Source organism: Molossus molossus, unplaced genomic scaffold, assembly GCF_014108415.1.
Source record: "Molossus molossus isolate mMolMol1 unplaced genomic scaffold, mMolMol1.p scaffold_m16_p_3, whole genome shotgun sequence".
NCBI classification, from domain to species: Eukaryota; Metazoa; Chordata; class Mammalia; order Chiroptera; family Molossidae; genus Molossus; species Molossus molossus.
In genome coordinates this window covers 94,011,475-94,026,725 of record NW_023425366.1, presented here as the reverse complement: position 1 = coordinate 94,026,725, position 15,251 = coordinate 94,011,475, and the positions used below count along the sequence as shown (strand labels likewise).

General features: G+C 38.0%; 1 protein-coding gene across 1 annotated transcript in view; it reads right to left on the bottom strand.

Annotated features, from left to right (window-relative positions):
• SLC12A2 (solute carrier family 12 member 2) overlaps window positions 1–15,251 on the bottom strand; it is a 93,328-nt gene that overhangs the window by 76,756 nt on the left and 1,321 nt on the right. The window lies entirely within an intron of this gene.

The window sequence follows — 15,251 nt, the reverse complement described above, 5'->3', positions numbered from 1 at the left end:
CCTCTACCTAGCCCATCATATTTTTTTTTTTAATCCTCACCCGAGGACACTTTTCGATATTTTGTTCAGATAGAGTGGGAGGGGGAGAGAGAGAGGGAGGGGGAGAAAGAGACATCAACGTGAAAGGGACACATCGAGTGGCTGCCACCCACACGACCCAACCAGGGCCGGGGACAAACTGCAACCAAGGTACGTGCCCTTAGCAGGAGCCGAACGCGGGTCTCTCTGGACCGCAGGCCGATGCTCTAACCGCTGAGCCAAACCGGCCAGGGTCATCATATTCTTTATTAATCATTCAAGACTGAGTTACAACAGAATGCATAAAGAATAGCATAATTATGTATCATTTCATATCCCATACAACTTGCTAATGTTAACTAATAACTTCAAACATTTTAATTCAAATTACCAGAAAATGTGTACCTGTCAGTATCAATTAATAACATAATGTTGTGATCTACATTTCAAATTGTTTTATTTTTTAAACTAAGAAGAACCAGTTGTCAAGGATACAAATACATGACTAGTGGCATCATAAATGGGCAAAATATTATAAAAACAATATACATGGAGAAACATGTAATAACAAAAATAACATTTACTACATAGCATGCACTTGGTATTTTGTGGATTTCTCACATGACCATATGATTAATTCTCAGTATAAAGTATCATTTTCTAAAGAAGGAAACCGAGGATCAGAGATGGCAAATCCTTTTTCTGAAGGTCACACAAGTATTAAGTGGGAAGACCAAGATTCAAAACCATGACTAACAGCTTAACTATATAATATATCCATGGAAAAGAACCTAGGGCAAATGGACAAAAAGCAAAGACCAGAGCAGAAATACTCTCGATAGCGAGAGCTGCTCTGGGTGAGATGCCCGAGTTCACTGACTTTTTAAACTGAGAGCATTCCCAAAATGTGTGGAACTTGAAAGGCTGTAAGTGAGGCCTTCTTAGCTTGAACAATCAGAAAAGGCAGCCCAAATGCCAGCAGACGAGTTGGAAATTAAGTGAGAATCTCTAGGAAAAAATGGAATGATAGCAAGAGTAAGCCCCAAATCTCAGCTGACAACTAAATTACACAGGTATGAGGGAGACTTCTCCTTCCCCCAAGACCCAAGCTAAAAAAAAAAAAAAAAAAGCAGCTGGAAACCAAAAAAACAGAACAGAGATAGCCCTGGCCAGTTTGGCTCAGCAGTTAGAGCGTCAGCCTGCGGTCTGGAGAGACCCGGGTTCGGTTCCCGCTAAGGGCACGTACTTCGGTTGCAGTTTGTCCCCGGCCCTGGTTGGTCATGTGGGTGGCAGCCACTCGATGTGTCCCTTCACTTCGATGTTTCTCTCTCTCTCTCCCTTCCTCTCTCCCTCCCACTCTATCTGTACAAAAAAAATGGAAAAATATCCTCAAGTGAGGTTAAAAAAAAAACAAAAACAAAAAACAACAGAACAGAGATATCTGCTACTGCATAAGCAGGGTAAGGACCCACTTCAAAGTTTGAACCCAGGAAAATTAAGTACCCTTAGGAACAAATAACAATAATCCTTACAAAAACATAAACAACCCCCACAACTTGAAGTCACTATAATGTATTACCTACATTTCCAGTTTTCACCCAAAAATATTACTAAACAGGGAAATATAACCCATTATCAGAAAAACAAACTAACAAAAAAACCACCAACAAGTATTAGAAATTAACTCCAAGTAGTTCCAGATGTTAGATTTAGGAGACAAAGATTTTAGAGTAGGTATAATAAATTATGTTAAAAAATTAAAGGTAAATATGGTACCAGTGAATAACAGAGAGGTAATCTCAACAGAAAAATGGAAGCTCCATTTTAAAAACTAGAAATTGTAGATCTGAAAATCACAATAATTAAAATGAAAAATTCACTGGACGAACTCAATAGCAGAATGGAGATTGCAGAAGGAGGAAGTAGTGAAAAGCATTAACTTACAAATTCAAGAAATTTAACAGATCGAAAAAGAATACACAAAAGGAGAAACACCCCTATGCAAGTCAAACTGCTAAAAGCCAAAGGTAAAGAAAAAATCTTGAGAACAATCAGAGAAAACCAACACATATACAGAAGAGGTCTCTTCTTATCAGAAACAATGGTGGCCAAAAGACAATGGAAGTGCATATGAAAGGGCTGAAAAAACCCTGTCAATCAAGAAGTCTATATCCAATAAAATTATCTTTCTAAAGTGAAATGAGCCCTGACCAGTTTGGTTCAGTGGTTCGAGCGTTGGCCAGTGAACAGAGGTGTCTCAGGTTCAATTCCCGGTCACGGGCATGTACCTGGGTTGCAAATTCAATCCCCAGTCCCAGTCAGGGTTGTGTGGGAGGAAACCAATCGATGTCTCTCTCTCACATCGATGTTTGTTTCTTTCTTTCTTTTTTCTTACTTTCTCTCTCTCTCCCCCTCCCTCCCTTCCACTCATCTAGAAAATAATGGAAAAATATCCTCAGGTGAGGATTAACAACAACGAAAAAGTGAGGTGAAATAAAGACATCTTCAGATAATCAAAAACAAAGAATTCTGTTGCCAGTTGACCTCCATTACAAGAAGTACTCATTGAAAGGAAACAATATCAGATGGTAACAAAGATCTACAAGAAGAAATAAAAAATAAAAATACATACATCTATGTATTTTTTCCTTCTCTTTTAAAGCCACATGACTGTTGAAAGTAAAAATACAGCACTGGCCCTGGCCAGTTTGGCTTAGTGGTTAGAGTGTCAGCCTGCAAAACAATGGGTCAAGAGTTTGATTCTAGTCAAGGGCATGCACCTCGGTTGCAGTTCATCCCTGGCCCTAGTCAGGATCACATGGGAGGCAACCAGTCAGTCCCTCTCATGTCAATGTTTCTCTCTCTCTTCGTCCCTCCCACTCTATCAGAAGATAAATAGAAAAATATCCTTGGGTAAGGATTAAAAAAAATACAACACTGTATTGTTGGGTTTATAATTTAAATGACAACTAGAACACTTAGGAAAGGAAAGCATTCTGTTTCTAGGTTCCTATATTTTAGCTGAAATAGTTAAACATTCTAAGTAGAGCAACCACTAAAACAATAATGCAAAGAGATACATAACTAAACAGTCAATTAAATAGTTTAAATGAAATACTAAAAAAAAAAAAAAAAAAATTAGAGAAATGAAAAACAGGTAAGAAAACAAATAGCAAAATAACAGGCTTGATTACTACCAAATTACAATAAACGTAAGTGGACTAAACAGTCTACAAAGAGAAAATGGAAGCTATGGTACATGTATCATACAAACATTCACTTAAATGGAAGATTACTATGGGTGACATAGAAAACTTTGATAACTTACTAATGATAACATATTTAATGGTAGGTGAGAAGAGTGAAATAAAAAATTATAGTTTAAGATGTAAATAAAATGAAAAAGTGTTAAGAATTTAAAGTACTTAACTTACTTTCTCTATTTTCTAACCCTTCTATATTATTTTCTCTTCATAATAAAGTAACAATAAGCATTTTAAATAAACAAAGCACAATGCAACTCTTGTAAATTCTTAAAAGTGTTGGTTTTTAAAAGGATTAATTCTCAGCCTTTGATGACTTGAGACTGAAATTTTCCAAAAATGTGTAGTTCACTGACTCTATTTTGTATAAGATTTGAAACACTGTTGTTACTTTGTGGCAGCATTATGCTAACTGGAGATGCTGTGATAACCAAAAAATCAGGTCCTATCTTTGCACCTACTCTACAGGGTTATTATTATAAGCTGTTATTTTCTAAGAACTTTGTTTCTGCTTTCCTTGTTTTCTGCCTCTACAACATGCTGGCTATCTCTGGATCCATCTGCCAGTGTTCATTTTCCCTTCTAACATGCTCTGGTTCTGGAAACCAGATAGCCATATTTGTTATAACTATGTATAAAGTGTTAACTGGACAGTCCCCAAGAGCAGGTGTGATGAACCCCTTTTATGTGAAAGCCTTTTTGTTGTCATTGTTGCTCTGCTTAATTACTGAATCAGCTTTATTTATGATCAGCAAATCTGCCAAATAATTGAGACTGAAATAAGAGACAGTATAGTAATTTCTCCAAGCCTACAAACCAGATCTATTTCTAGAAATTTCTAAGTAAGCCAGTACTATGTAATTTATCATAAAGCTTAATTTCTAAAATGTTAAAGCCTGACTATTTATGTCTGAAACCATTAGGATCTACAAGCAGAGGTAATATCTAGGCCCAACTCTTCCACACAAACTAATCAGGATTCAAACGTAACAATACTTTTGTGTCTGAATTCCCTATAAAAATTTAACAGGCCACTTAATAAACAACATATATGTTTATACCTCACATACGAGCTTTCATTAACATGCCTAGGTTTAACTCCAGCATCTACAACTACTGGCTGTGAGTTGTGGGCAAGCTGCTATAAGCCTCTGAGCTTATCTATCTGTAAACAACCTGGTTTGGAAGGTTACTGTTACCTTCCAACAGAGAGCTCCTGAAATATGGCAGATGTTCAATAATGGACAACTTAATACAATTCAATATACAGTTATCTAATGGTTAAAGACAGATCTTTGATTGTTAGCACTTGTCTACATAATGGTATTTCAAAGAGGAGAATCAGCACATCAAATAATATAACTATGTACTACGGTCACAGAGACAACCAAAGTAAAAACTCTTGACATGGTCTAGGACAGGTTCTCAAACCTAACTTTCAGGGAATCACTGGAAAGTTTTTCAAAAGCTACCTATATAATCTTTGGAAGAGAGATGTCTATATTTTTCTCCAAGTGATTCTTTTAGAAATTTGGGAATCACTGGTCCAGAAGAAATGATAGACACACAGAGACCTAATTTAAAAAAAAATTAGCTTCATTAAGTATTAGTTATATGTCTTTAGGCAAATCACAACCTGGCAAAATGAGATCGCTACTCCAAGACCTTCTGAAAACCCATCTCCTCCAAAGACATATTTCAAGACCAAATACAGATATGTAGCTTAAGAGAGCTTTAGAAATTCTAACAATTTATACAATATTAAGAAATTCTACACAGCCTTTCCAATTAAAGACCAGATCTCAATACTGACATAGAAAAAGATAAATTCTACTGATTCAACAAACACTTCACTGAGGGCCTAATATGTTCTAGAAATCTCTGGGGAAGAATTCCATACAAAGTTGAAAGAAAATTTGAATGTTAATAATTTTAAACTCACAGTGACTATTTAATGTGGAGGAAAAGAAGAAAAAGAAAGAAGGAATGAGAAAAGGAAAAAAGTGCCCTTGATAGTACTGTATAATGGTAACCTCTATGATGATGGAAATGTTCTGCATCTCCACTGTCCAATACAATAGCCATAAGCCACATGTGGATATTGAGCACTTAAAATGTGGCTTGAGTAACTGAACTGAATCTTTTAAGTTTAATTTAAACTGAGTTTAACAGCCACATGTGATTAGTGGTTACGGTATTTAAAAAAACCCACACAACCAGCCCAACAGGTGTGCTTCAGTGGTTAAGCATCGACTCATGCACCAAGAGGTCACCAGTTCAATTCCTGGTCAGGGCATATGCCCAAGTTGTGGGCCTGATCCCCAGTGGGGGGCATGCAAGAGGCGGCCAATTGAAGTTCTCTCTCATCTATGTCTCTATCTCCCTTCCTCTCTCTCTAAAAATCAATAAAGAAAAATTATTTAAAAAAAACAAAACAAGCCCTGGCCAGTTTGGCTCAGCGGTTAGAGCGTCGGCCTGTGGTCCGGAGAGACCCGGGTTCGGTTCCCGCTAAGGGCACGTACTTCAGTTGCAGTTTGTCCCCGGCCCTCGTTGGTCGTGCGGGTGGCAGCCACTCGATGTGTCCCTTCACATCGATGTTTCTCTCTCTCTCTCCCTTCCTCTCTCTCCCTCTCACTCTATCTGTACAAAAATGGAAAAATATCCTCGGGTGAGGATAAAAAAAAACAAAAAACACAACCCAAGAACATTTAAAAATTTAGGGTGAACTTTTGGGAGACAAAGATTAGGAAAAACAGAAGAAAAACAAACTAAAGAAGATTCCATTTATAAGATATTTTCTTGTTTCTTTTTGAAGATTTTTCTATTAGGAAAAGATATGTCCACACAGTAAACCTGAGGAGTACAAATATTTGGAAGTACACCAAGGGGGAGTCAGAATGTTTGCTACAAGTTTCAACCCTGGTTCTGCACTATGATTCTGTACAGGTTACTTAGCTCTTTTGCACCCTAAACTCCAACTGTGCAAACTGGGGCAGTATGCCTGTTAAATGAACTATAGAGAATCTAGATAACAAATATAAGGTATATAAAAGAGTTTAAGATTCTTTTGTACTATATTAATTTATTTTTTTAAAAAACAAACTAGTTCTATTATTCAACATATATTGACTGAGGGTCTGCTGTGTCAGGCCCATATACAAGGTACTATGAACATAATTGATAAACAGCCACAAACATCATCTGCTTCTCATGCTGCCTGAAGTCAAATCCAGTCGATTCAAACAACCACATTAATAAATATACATCACTAAATGAAAAAAGAGCTTTAAGGGAAAAGGGGTTTGTCCTAGACCAGTGGTTCTCAAACTGTGGGTCGCGACCCCTTTGGGGGTCAAACGACCCTGTCAAAGGGTCACCTAAGACATAACAGTAGCAAAATTACAGTTATGAAGTAGCAATGAAAATAATTTTATGGTTGAGGGTCACTACCATATGGAGGAACTGTATTAAAGGGTCGCGGCATTAGGAAGGTTGAGAACCACTGTCCTAGACTGAAGGACAATAAGGCTTCCTGTCTGAGGAAATAAGGATTAAAGTGAAATCTCTAAACTGAAAAGTTAACTGTGTGGTATAACGGGGAAAGAAGGAAGAGTTCTTGGATAGTATCACAAATAGTTCCTGTGGCCAAAGGTATTGTGCCCTTGAGTAACTTTAACAAGAAGTAGGCCAGAGCTAGACAATGCAGGGCTAGTTTTAAGCTAAGGGATGACATAATCAATTTTGTTTTGAAAAGATCATTCTGAGCACAGTTGTGATGAGGGCATAGTGAATTTGGGGAACCCAGTTAGAAGGTTACTGTAGGAGAGACATGCTGCAGTTGGGTCTAGGATGGTAGTAGTGAAGATAAAAATATTTAGGAAATAAAGATTATAGGACTCAGATGAATTAGATGTGGAGGAATGAAAGAAAGTATCAAGGATGACTCATAAGTTTCTCACTTGTGCAATATGATGCATAGTGGTACCATGCACGGAGACATGGGGCACACTGAAAGAAGGCCTGGGTTGTTTTGTTTCTGAAGGGGGAGGGAGGAAATCATTAAGTTTGTGAGTCTGGGGTGCCTTTGAGATACAAAGCAAAAATGTTCAGCAGGCACTGTATGCCTAGAACTCAGAAAAGGGGTATGGCTGGCAGACAAAATATCTAGCCTACAGATAGATAATATATTGTAGGGAGAGACGTGAAAAGCCAGAATCAAGGCTTGAGGCTGGCTAAGTTTAGAGATAAAGAAAACTGCAAGACACTGGGCTGAAAGAGCCAGAGAGGGATAAGAAAGATGAAAAGACAGAGTGGTGCCCTGACCAGGTAGGTCAGTGGTTAGAGTGTTGTCACGGGTTCCATCCCCGGTCAGGGCACATACAGAAGCAACCAATAAATGCATAAATAAGTGGAACAACAAATTGATGTTTCTCTCCCTCCCTCTCTCTAAAATCAATAAATAAAAGTTAAAAAAAAAAAAAAAAGAATGCTATTATGGAAGCCAAGGAAGTGATAAAAAGACTTCAAAAGAACATCAAATGCCACTGGAAGATTGAATGCTGCTGGGGAGGAAAAACAGTGTCCTGGAATTGGTGATAAGGATGGAGGTGATGGGTGATTTTATCAACTATTTAGGTGAAATGATGGGCTAGAAGTCATACTACAGCAGGTAGTTATGGATCTTTAAGTCTTCCTCCACTGGAGTAACCAAGCCTGTCCTATCAAGCCACCTAACCACAAAATCTCCAAAATGATTTGCATACTAAACTACATTGATGAAAGAACTAATTCACACCAACCCAACAAAGAGCCATGCCAGTGGTTTTTAGAATTCTAAACCTAAATGAATATCTAATTTGTGAATGTTCAGGAACAGCGTAGTGAACATTTAAAGCAGAGAAATTTCTGAGCCCAAGGGTAGTACAAACACACCAGCCCATAATTAGCTTCTGCAAAGACAACATTCCACTCAGCTATTCTTGCTTTTCAAATTTCCCCTCTAATTAGAAACCCCCAAGTTCTCTATCAGCTCCATGGTTTGCATAATGGCTCTAAAACAGCACTGGTACTGGTTCTAGTAAAAAATGGAATAGAAATAATGCCAAGACAGATGACAGCTTTCATATTTTAAATAGGAAGCCACTGATGTTTTTAATTCTGGTATTTTAAGTAATTTCGTTATTGTCCATCCCTCAACATTTTCACTTTACAGAATCTACTCATTAGTTCGCCACCCCTTTGTATTCTATTATAAAAACTACTGCTTTTCAAAGCTTTACCTAAATTTGTATCATAAAAGTACATTTTATAAGACTATTTTAAAACTCATTTTAAGTTATTTTCTTTCACTAATCATTAGCTGTAATTTGTGTTTGCCCCACTATAGAACTAATTTGTAGAATGAAACCCAACTCTTGAGTCCACCTCCCAAACTTGCTCTTCCCACAGTCTTCCCCATCTCTGTATCTACAGACTCCATTCTAAACGAGGGGAAACCCTAGCATTAATCTTTCCATACACCCCCTCCTCCAAACCATCAGCAAATTCCAACAATTCCACCTTTTAAACGTATACAGCATCTGAATACCTTTCACTATATCAAACACTATTACCCTAATAAAAGTCCAATCATCTTGACTGAAATACTGCAATAGGCTTCTAACTGGTCTCCCAGCTTCCACCGTTACCCACTTACAGAATATTCTCCACAAGTCTACAACCATACCACCCTGAACGCGCCCGATCTTGTCAGAATATTCTCCACAGAGCAATCAATGATACTTTAAAAACGTAAGTCAGATCATGTCAAGTCTGCATAAAACACTCCATGGCTCCCTACATTACTCAGAGTAAAATCCTAAGTCTTAATCAAGATCTACAAGGTTCTACACTATTTGTTCCTCACCACTACTTTGACTTCCTCTCCTATTATTCCCTCTTGTCACTCCAGTCTTGACGGCCTCTTTGTTTCTCAGTCACGCCAAGCACCCTCCCATCTCAGGGTCTTGGTGTTTGCAGTTCCTCTGCCTAAAGTGTTCTTCCCTCCAGGTACTCTGCGTTGAGTGACCCTTTACTCCCTTCTAGTGTCTGCTCACATATCAGAGAGGCTTTCTCTAACAATTCTAAAACTGTACCACCCCAGCCATCGTCATCTATCCACCTTCAATTTTCTTCACAGCAATTACATCTGACCTATTTGTTCACTGTCTCCTACCATTAAATGAAAGCCCCATAATTCTGTTGTGTTCATTACTGTATCCCCAGCACTTAGAATAGTGTAAGATATCACTTATGATAGCAACATAATTATTTTCCACATTTTAAATCCTACAACGTATCTTTTCTTCTACCCAGGCAGTCAGTTGATGTATACTTGGGGCATGCATACAGTGTTATGGATAAACCAGACTTCAGCTCTGGTGGCATGTGCTTAGCAGGATAAAGCCTCTGGCAAAATTGTGAAATAGTCCAAGTTTGACTTTGCTACATGCAAATATTTCTTGTCAGGGACCCTGACGGGAAACTGAGTAAAGCAGTTAGAGCGTCTTTACTCAATCCTGGAACTACTCTACTCCCTAACCCCAGGAATATGGCCCATTCTTGTTCCCCCCAGGGTGACCTCTAAGAACTTAAGCTATGTACTGAAGTAATTAGTAGTGCGTGGAATTTGTTGCTCAAGAATCAACACAGCCTACTCGGAAGAAGCCACAGGATTCAGAGGAGATAATATACTTGTTTATGTTTTATAGAAAGTCCTTGTTAAGTGGGAGGAATTGTCCAACCTGATACAGTCAATGAACAAATTCTCTGTATGAAGATGAATGAGATACAAGTTCAGATCCTAGTGAAAGAGACAGTCATATTATATACATCATCACAAAAAGTCCTCCTCATTTCTCAGGAGGTCATGATAGAGAGGTGATGGTGGTAATCCCCAACGTATACCCCTCAACATCCCCGCAATCTCAGAGAAGGTCTGGGGGACAAGCAGGAAGAACAGATAATAAAAAGAGGAAATACTATGTCCTGGCATTTGAGTCAGAAAAACCTAAGTGTGAATTCTATCTGCATGTCTTCCTATGAGAGTGACATTAAGCAATTTCTTCAGTTTCTATGAATCCATTTTATCCAACCGCTCAGCGGTTAGAGCGTCGGCCTGCAGTCCCCGCTAGGGGCGCATACCTCGGCTGCAGTTTGTCCCCGGCCCTGGCTGGTCGTGCGAGTGCGGGTGGCAGGCACTCTATGTGTCCCTTTCACGTCGATGTTTCTCTCTCTCTCTCTCTCCCTCTCCCACTCTACCTGAACAAAAAAAAATGAATGAAAAATGTCCTCGGGTGAGGATAAAAAACAAAACAAAACCTATTTCTTAGGTATTAAATAAAAGATCCAACAAGCTCAGTAAGACATAAAAGACACTTGATATAGTTGCTCTCTTTTTTTTAAATCCTCACCTGAGGATATTTTTCCATGTATCTTCAGATAGAGTGAGAGGCAGCAAGAGAGAAACGTTGATGTGTCTCATGTCGACTGGTTGCCTCATGCACGACCCCAGCCAGGGACTGAACCACAACCAACTCTTTGGGAATTGAACCCGCAACTCTTTGGGCTGCGGGCCAATGCTCCAAATTTGGCCAGGGCTAACTCTCTCTTTTGATTCAGAAAAAGGCTAAAATAGGCCATACAGAAAGACTTGATATTCCACCAGCAAAAGGCTCCCAAGGCTTGGCCTAAGGACTACTGTGCCAAGGTAATGCTACCTTTTGAAACTGTTTTAATAATACTTTACCCTGGACAGTTAGCTCAGTCGTTTACAGCATCACTCCGAAACGCCAAGGTTGTGGGTTTGATCTCTGGTTGCATATATATGAATGGATCAGTTAGTGGAACAACATCTCTGGCCTGTTTGGCTTCAGTCAACCCAGCCCAGACTGAAGGGTCCTGGGTTTGATCCCCAGTTAAAGGCATGTACTTGGGTTGCAAGTTCAATGCCAGGCGCCTGCTGGGGTTGTGCAGGAGGCAACCAATCAATGTGTCTCTCTCATATCGATATTTGTTTCTCTTTCTCTTTTCTCTCTCTCACCCCCCTTCCATAACTCTATCTAAAAATCAATGGAAAAATATCTTCGAGTGAGGATTAACAAAAAAAATAATAGTAAGTGGACCTGGCCAGTTTGGCTCAACGGTTAGAGCTTCAGCCCACGGATCAGAGAGTCCCGAGTTCGATTCCCACTAAGGGCATGTACCTTGGTTGCAGTTTGTCCCTGGGGTCATATGGGTGGTAACCACTAGATGTGTCTCTCTCACATCGATGTTTCTCACTCTCACTTCCTCCTCCTCTCCCTCCCACTCTATCTGAAGATAAATGCAAAAAGAGTGTCCTCTGGTGAGGATAAATAAATAAATAAATAAATAAAATAATAATGAGTGGAACAACAAATTGATGTTTCTCTTTCCATCGCTCTCCCTAAAAAAAAAATCAATAAATAAAATTTGAAAACAACAGTGGATTTCAAATAATAATGATAATAATAATAATAACAATAATACTTTAAATCTAGTAGGAGCTATTATGGATTGTCTACGCCTTACTTTTCCACATCTGATAGTCATGCTTTCCATGATGCATGTTGAAGTTGTCCATCAATCTTATTTGTTTACCCTCCCTCCACTTTTTTTCTTCTTGTAGGGGCAGGAATCACTACTTTGGGTTTATTTTTTGAAACACTTTTTTAAAGAATCAATTCCAGGCATCAGCTTTTAAAGGTTTCTGCCTTCTTAAAAACTTTCTCTCAGCTTCCCTGACACTGCTCTCCTAGCTATTTCTGACCAGCCTAATAACTCCTCAATTTCCTCCACGAGTGTCTCCGAAATCTCTAACGGGACCTTTAGACATTCTCTAGGCCCAATCCCAAACCCTACACCTGTTCTCTTATCTATGCACTTAAGTAGATTTCCTTAAGTAATTTCACCCACAATCTTAGACACTGTATGTTCGTGTTCTCTCTCTCTCTCTCTCTCTCTCTCTATATATATATATATATATAACCCCTCCCTCATAATGGTTCATGGACTAAGAAGTCTTACAAGCTGCTCAAACAGAATTGTTTCTTTACTCCCCAAATCTATTCCTTCTCTAGTCTTTCCCAACTCAGGCAACAGTATTGTTCAACTCATCTATTCAGTTGCTCAAGTCCAAAACCTGGGAACCAGCTTCTCTTTCACTCACTCCCACATCCAATCTACCTACATCCAATTCAGTTGGCCACCGAGCCTTATGATCTGTAACCCAGACCACAGTAATAGCTTGGATCTCCCTGCTTCCATTTTTGTCCCTGCCAATCCATTCTCTACCCAGCAGCCAGCGATGTTAAAACAGACCATGTTGCTAACTCACACAAAATTCTTTCATCACTTGACTCATTTATAGTAAAATTGTACACTGGCCTCCTTATAGTTTTTGGCTATATCCCTCTCTCACTACCTTCACATATGCTGTTCCTTTGACTGGAATATTTTCCTACTATCAACTTATCCTTCAGGTTTTAACTTCAATGTCATACTTCTTGAAAAAGGCCTCCCTAACCCCAACTAAAATTAGGTCCTATTATATTCTCACTAGCAACCTATATGTTTCTTCTATAGCATTGAAAAAAAATGTTTATAACTATGTTATGGGTAAAACTATTTGGTTAATGTATGTCTAAACAGAGTAGATATCTGTTTCCCTAATCACTGCATCATTCCGCAGTGCCACAGCCATGTATCCAAAACCTAAGAAAAATCCTCTCACCAATAAATATTTGATAAACAGAGAACTCATGAGTCCTGCCTGGCCCTAGACTGGCTGAATAATACAGCAAGATACAGCATGGATATTTAACAATTCCCTTCAGTTGAATTTTTAGGCAAAATACTTTTTAATAAAACCCACAGTGCTGGGCAATGAAAGGAATCCAAGCAGAAGGAAGAAAAGTTCCCCTAACAAGTTTCTAGAGTGCTTGTCTTTTTACTTCTGTGGTTCTTCCATAGTTCCTAGAACACAGTCAGATCCATGGTATTTAAGCATTTAGTGATCAAAGTACTACATGATAACCAGTAGTGTTAGAATTAAATGTTATAAAATTCTACATATAATGGTTCACTAAGGGCTCGAAGAATTAGAAAGGGTTTTAAGAAGACAGAACCCCTCAATCTAGACAGGGTGAGGAACAACTTTTAGGGATCTGCCCAACCTAATGCTATCACCTCTCCCCTGCCCCCCTTCACAGTGGCATAGCCAGATTGATACTCCTTAACAGGAAACGTTTCTGTAACCCATTTGTTGAATTCTACACAAAAGTATCTTCAATATGAGATTCTATGCTTAGTTAACCTAATAAACCCTTTTTTTGGCCATAAAGGACCCGAGTGGTGGAAAATAAAAAACTACAAAGAATTCATTATACCACCTGTTGCATAAATGAAACTCTGAACATAACATTTTACTTACTACATTCACCTAATAATGTAGGAATTAAGAGGATCTAAAATTGAAATCCTAGAGTTTAACTCTGTACTTTCTGAAGGACCAATGTAAGATCGAAATAATAACTACACTAGCCATTATTTTTCAAGCATTTAACCTGGGATTCTTTGTGCATTTTTTTTTTTCTAGTCTTCAAATAACCCTGAAAGCTGAAAAAGCTGAAGCTGAAAAGTTGGATGGCTTCAACTACTATACAGTTTACAATACAGGGGTTCTTTTTTAAACACTGTAAACTGACCCAAAAATGACAAAATAAACAAACAAAAAAACCCTGAAGTTTTGGAAAACTTCAAATGTGTTGTTACTGAAATTTAATTAAAGTAACAAAAACTTTCCTAGGAAGCATACAAGTTCAAGGAATATAACATCCTTTAATTTAAAAAGCCTGTCTAAAACTTGTGGGTAAAAAGAGAGTACTGCCAAACTACTCAGCTTTGGTGAAATAAATCTGAAATGTACCTGTATATTTTAAATAACAAAAGTTCTCTAAAAAAAAAAGGATAGTTACCTGTTACATAGCTACTTTACAAAGATTTTGAGTTTTGAAAAGAAAAACAAACATATTTGAGAGAAACTACAGGAATATAAGTGTTATAAAAGTTGTTTTTCTTCTGAAATGACAAAATACCACAATAGAATAACAGGAGTAGTATTACCCAAAGGTAAATGATGTCAGGCTTCTCAACAATAAGCTCTGAGGTTTGAGACCTCTGTAATTATTTCAAACTGTGAATGTTACATTATCAAACACTGGGACAAGTGCAGTTCTGAATGAAATGACCGTATGAGATCAAATAATCTTATCAAAAAAAATTACATACTCCTGTATTGAAACTTTTCCACACTATCTTTTCAACTTGTATGGTACCAACTCTTTGCATTCACTAAATTTCATCAATGTAGTCATTACACATTGTAAAAGCAAACTTCAAGTAATCCCAACTCGTTAAAAAGTTAAATATTAATTGAACTTCAAAAGCATCAATGTTATCTTGAAATAACAATTTTGTATTATAAAGAAATAAAAGTCGTACGTGGCCATAAAGCAGAATTACAGAAACAGTATAGGGATGATTTTTCTGTTCACAATGTATAACTACCTATGCAAGACCCCAGAAAGTCTTTCTTGACTTCCTCCACAGAAAATAAATAAATAAATAAACTACCTCTCATTTTCATTTTCTTTCTCTCTCTCCTCTGTGCGCTCTCCCCCACCTTATTTTTTATAGCCCCCTCCCAAAAGATTTACATTAAAAATGGATTTATGCCATTATCAGAACAGCATGTCCCAAGATTTATGATCTTTGCATATTCAAGATTGCAGGAATTGAGCTTTAATAATTCATGGACCACAAACACACCCTATTAAGATTTTTCCCTCAAACACTAAAGTTCCTACCCTTGGGACCCCTAATGGGTGTACAGGAACCATACAATACAACCTT